This window comes from Mytilus galloprovincialis, chromosome 1, assembly GCF_965363235.1.
Source record: "Mytilus galloprovincialis chromosome 1, xbMytGall1.hap1.1, whole genome shotgun sequence".
In the NCBI taxonomy this organism is placed as follows: domain Eukaryota; kingdom Metazoa; phylum Mollusca; class Bivalvia; order Mytilida; family Mytilidae; genus Mytilus; species Mytilus galloprovincialis.
The window spans coordinates 102,146,682-102,153,163 of record NC_134838.1 but is presented as its reverse complement, the minus strand read 5'-3'; positions in this window follow the sequence as shown (position 1 = coordinate 102,153,163).

Below are 6,482 nucleotides of genomic sequence, written 5' to 3'. Positions count from 1 at the left end.
CCTCGGAGTTCAGTATTGTCGTGATTTTATTTTTTTACTATGTTATGAAAAACGAAGACTACACACTTGTTATGCCTCACAGCCCTTGTTATTCATTAGAAAGATTTACAAAAGTGACAAATACTCATAATGTCGCATGTGTGTACGATTTGTATGCCCATCCGTGCTATTTGTTCCATTGTCAAATAACATACTTAAATAATGTCGAACAAAATCTTTTTTGAGATAGAGAGAGTTTGTGTTTTTACGTTTGTTCGTGCGTGTTTTTGACTCATTGAATCGATACCAAATAATATAGAACAGATAACAAATTCTTCAGTGTCTTTGTTACATTTTAAATTTCCAGTACAATGTGGCTGGGGTAGTATTTTCTCTCTAATGATTAATAAATAAATTGCACACAGCCATTTGTCTTTTTTAAACTTGCCTTTTTGATATATCAAAATGCTCTCGACCAATCCAATTGTAGGATTCGGTAATGCTTATTTATATTTGTATTTGTTGACTATTGGATCTGTGGTTGGTAAGATCAGTATTTTCAACTCATCTATCCAATTGAACTAGAGATAAAAGATACAACAGATACAGATAAGTCTGTCTCACATCTTGACTTAAATGTAGAAATTGACAATGAGGGTCGGTTGAAAACAAACTTTAATACAAAACAGATAATTTCAGCTTCCCAATTGTGAACTTTCAAAACATATGTAGCAACATTCCAGCAGCACCTGCATACTGAGCATATATCTCCCAATTGATACGAAAGAGGGACGAAAGATACCAAAGGGACATTCAAACTCATAAATCGAAAAAACACATAAGACTAACAAAGATCAGTCTCAAATTCCTATCATGATTTCCTTGATAAAGGGTTGCTTCTCACAAACAGCTTTCATGCCAAGAGTGTTGCTTAGTCTTTATTTGTCTATGTTTTGTTTTGTGTACAATTATATGTCTGTTTGACTTTTTTATCGAGCGCGTTGTCAGTTAATTTTCGATCTATGAGTTTGAATTCTTGTCAAAATAACTTATTATCCGTCTTAGCCAATCATAAATCATGCATTATACTACCTCCATATTATGTAAAAGATTTGTCTCACGATTATCAAAAAGGGTGAATGTTATGTGTACATTATCAAACCGAAGTTAGACAACTACATTTGACATATACATAGATATATAATGTCTAGATGAGAAAACAATATAATTAGATGGTAAGTTTTTAAATTTTGCTTTGTGTAACGTTGCAAAAACCATCACACATTGTAAATTAAGTATGGTTCATCTGAAGAGATTCACAAAGAGTGCACTTGGGAAGTTTTAAACGTGATAGGATAGCTAAAGATTATAAAAAATGAAAATTTTTTTTTATGCTCCAAAATTTGTTTTTCGTTTACAAATAGTGCAAAAATAAACAAATATCTGTTAGGGAAGTTCCTTTGTTAAAAAAAGTAGTGAAATTGTATACACTGACAATAGATATTTTCACTATACTATGTAATTTAAACGGTGTAAATGAAAGAGAAATTTAAATGAAATTTAGGTGAGTGGGTTTTTAAAATTTATAATAACTCGCAAGCTTAAAAAAAAATTCCCGAATGTTTTTATTATTGTGAAAGATGAATTTAATTTAATTTTATTTTATTAAAATCCTGTAATTTTTTTAAAACTTTGCCGAAGTGCACTGTTTTGTATCAGTGTAAAAAAATAAAGGCAACAGTAGTATACCGATGTTCAAAACTCATAAATCGATAGAAAAAAACAAATCTGGATCATAAACTTAAACCGAGGGAAACTCGTAAGGATTGTTTTATTTTGACCTTGAATATTAAACTACCATCGATGACTAGTTATTTCATACAGAATTAAAAAAAATTAAAAATCCGCAGAGCGCAGCTTAACTTGTCCGCAGAAATCGAAAACTGAATAGTTAGAGCAAGGAGTTGTATAAACATCCTTTGTTGAAGCAAGTATGAACACTATTTGCAAGCTTGAAACAGCTCTAATATATCTAAATCAGAAGAAATTCTTAGTTATATTTATATACATTACAGTTACATTTTGTCAAAGAACACCTGATGCCTTTTTCGCAAAACGTTCATCGGAATGAACAAAGACCTAATCAATAAATTTTTAGTGTCTACTTCAGAAAAATTAAAAAAAACTATTGATTATAGGTGCTGATGTTATACATCTTTTTATTTTACTTTATGCTTTCCCCTTTATTTTCCCTCGTGCTATTATGTTTCTTTAAGGTAGCACAATACAACGATTTCATACCTCCAATTCCCCAGTTCTAAAATGCTTTAATTTTCTTTATGATGTTTGAAAATTTATAAAAATGGTATTCATGGATAGCTAACAGACTACTCTTTCAAATTAATGTTAATATTATACAATAATTATGTAATCAATTATAATGTTAACTGTGTCTACAAAATTTTATAAGAATTTTCCACTTTCAATTGAAATTAGCGTCTTCATGAATACCCCGAGAGGGTTGATTTTATTATATGTTGCTCCTAGAGCCATTATCTACAAAAGGTTGTCTCAGATTTCGGATAGAATCTATAGATCAAATTTTACACCTAATCAAACATTATCTACTTTTATGTGGTAAAATATTTACACTAATTATAGATTGATGAGAGAATGGAATACAGTAGCGATATTTTGAGACACACTTTTGTAGCTCCTGCTGTGTTGATAAAGAATTCGTTAAAATTTCCTGTATAGTTATAGATATGATAGAGCTAAATTCATTCAAGTGAACTAACCAAGACTTTGCCATTAATTGCATAATAATTGATTACATAATGATTGCATAACAAAAATTGTGCAATCATTTAAAAGATTAATCTTTTATCTATCTACATATACTTTTTTTATTAATTTATATGCAGTCTTAAGAAAGTAACCACATTTTAAAGGTTGAAGATTGGAAGTAAAAACATCTTTGTATTGTGCTACCTGAATTTGGTCGTATGACTTTTTACATGACTTGATATTTGAAATTATCTATTCATCACTTTTTAACTCCTGGTGCAGCTGGGTAAAGAGGGGCGATTATGACATAATTGATTTTTACAGTGTTATTTCTCTTTTTTTAACCACTGTATTTATATTTACTTCATTTTTACTTTATTGCGAACGTTCATATACTATATACGAAATCTACTATCAACGACTTAAACTTTCTTTGTTTCATTGTTGAAAATAAATTTTACTATCTACTACACCTTTTTGCTGGCGTCTATTTTAGGGTTATTTTGAAGTTCATTTGAATTGTAAGTCAGTTGTGATATATTACTTGGATGCATTTTTACAGTCTTTGACTGCTGCATTGCGACGGTTGTCACATTATTATATTATGTCTGTTTGGGATACTCACCAAAATGAAATACCAATATGTACATAGAATAGCGACCACCATTGGCATGTTAATGGGATATGCTATGCCTAACACATTAACATGCCACTATATAGTTTGATTTTGTCTATTTTATGAACTTCTCCTGTGTGAATATGCCTGGAGTTCGGCGTTTTTGTTACACCTGCTAACGTTAAGACAATACCCAACATTTAATCGAGTTCATTGCCTTAGAGTTTATAAATAAGGAGATGTGGTATGATAACTAATTAGACAACTATCCACCAAAGTTCAAATGAAGTGGATGTAAGCAAATATAGACAACCGTACGGCCTTAAACAATGAATTAAACCCATACCAAATAGTCGTCTATAAAAGGCATCGACTTGAAAAATATTAACCTATTAAATTGAAGGAACCAACGGCTTAGTACCCATATTTTGACTATTTTATTTATTATGTCTGTTTAGTTTACGCATCATTGCAAATATAACGGAATTTTATGAGACTGTCAACAAAGTGAGAGATTTAGCGCTATAAAACCAGGTTTAATCAACCATTTTCTACATTTGAAAATGCCTGTACCAAGTCAGGAATATGACAGTTCTTGTCCATTCGTTTTTGATGTATTTTGTCGTTTGATTTTTGCCATCTGAGTTCATGCAGTATTTTTTTTTTATATAACCAACAATATACAAGAAACAAATATGGCAGATATTGACAGAAGACAACCGCTAAACTAGTCTCCTGACTTGGAACAGGCACTGAAAGAATATGGTGGAGTTGTCAGCGGTCAACCCTTCTCCTAACCTAGGTCAATTATGTTACAGCACAACAAAAGAACACTTGTATTTTTGTCCATCTGATGAGTTAAGCCTTTTTCAACTGGTTTTTATAGTTCGTTCTTATGTTGTACTGTTATACCACTGTCCCAGGTTAGGGGGAGGGTTGGGATCCCGCAAACATGTTTAACCCCGCCACATTATTTATGTATGTGCTTGTCCCAAGTCAGGAGCCTGTTATTCAGTGGTTGTCGTTTGTGTATGTGTTACATATTTGTTTTTCGTTCATTTTTTTTTACATAAATAAGGCCGTTAGTTTTCTCGTTTGAAATGTTTTACATTGTCTTATCGGGGCCTTTTATAGCTGACTATGCGGTATGGGCTTTGCTCATTGTTGAAGGCCGTACGGTGACCTATAGTTGTAAATGTCTGTGTTATTTTGGTCTTTTGTGGATAGTTGTCTCATTGGCAATCATACCACATCTTCTTTTTTATAAACTATAAAAATTAGTTGAAAGGGATTAACTCATCAGATCGACGCAAAGCAGAAAAACATATAACAAAAGCACAGACTGGTAGTAGCAGCATGACAACAAAAAAGACACAAAGCAGAGTGTCGCTGTCGTTGATAAATTAATTTGACCTTCTAGAAAACACAAACCAAGTATACTGTATTGAATTGATAACTTGATTACAAAAATAAAAAATCACAAAAATACTGAACCCCGAGGAATATTAACAACGGAAAGTTCAAATGGCAAAGTCAAAAGCTCAAACACATCAAATGAATTGACAAAATCTGTCATATTCCTGATTTGGAGCAGACATTTTATGATGTAGAAAATGTTGAATATCACCCAGGTTTTATATTTAGCTAAACGTCTCACTTGTATGACAGTCACCTAAAATTAAATTAAATTGACAAGGCTGTGAGAACAAAGCAAACAGATATAAAAGGTAAAAATGTCACAAATAGGGGAACACCAGTCATTATTGTGTTATGATCTCAATCACTATAATACAAAAAAAAATATTCACCATGCACCATAACATAATGACGGGATGTATAAGTACAGAGCCACGTCACAAGTCAGAAAGAAACTCAAAAATGCATATATGCAAAAATGAAAGACAAGAACAGAGAAATTTTCATAGAACAATAGCATAATGACGGGATGTATAAGTAAAGATTCACGTGATACTTAATAAATAAACAAAATAAGGTATATAGACAAAGTATATAAGCAAAATTGAAAGACAAAAATGCAAAAATTATCATAGAACAATACCACAACAAAAAGTCACTTCAACTGGATACCACCAAAACAGCCTAAACAGTACAGATGAATAAAGTAAAAGAATACTCTACCACGTTATTTAGATGAATATACACAAAGCACATAAGCAAACATGAAAGACAAGAATACAAAATTATCACAATGACGGGCTGTATAAGAACCGAGGCATTGCAAATTGACACCACTAAAACAGACTTGAAGTTGAATTCAAAAGAAATATAAGAATATAATAACACGTTTTTAAGATGATAAAACACGTCAGTACGAAGAATCCAAACTTCATGACCATCGTCTATCATTTTTGAAGTTGCTACGGAATACTATCAACAAGGTATTGGTACCTTCCGATTAACTTTCTTGTTTAGAAAAAGGACGACGTTCTAAATGATCCTTTACTGCCGATTTTCTTTTCCACTTAAATGAACTGAATGTTTCTGATCAAGGGTTGTGATCGATAAATCCAAATTTCGGTTAAAATTCAGGGGAGCATTGGCGTAGGTAGGCAAATTTTGAAGGTGAAGCCCAAATCAGCAGATGGTCTAAGGGGCCGCTCAAGACATAAAAAGGTAATGTTCACTAAGACCAGTGTGTCGACTACTATAAGAATCTTAAAGAAGTAGTAAGCAATCCAGCAGTACAAAGAACATAATCAATTTCGTACAGTATAGACATATAACCTCTGAAAAACAAAATGTATGGTTTACGGTTTAAACTTAAATATAATTTCAGTGATTTGAATTTGATATTCGGATAATTTCATGCTAAATATATTTACCATCAGGCACTTCTGGATGCCGCTAGTCGGGGCAATTTAGAAGAGGTCAGGACGTCTCTCCTCCAAGGAACTGATATTAACTTTAAAGGCGAGGTAAGTGAGAGTTTAAAATGCTAAACTGGTTATAATCTTCTTTTTCATTTAAGAACGGTACACATCTCAGAGCGTAAATTCCTTAATTGCTTGTCTGAAATAATAGGCACAAACTCCTGGGATTTTCAGATATTGAATCATCATAGACTTTCAAATGTTCGGGT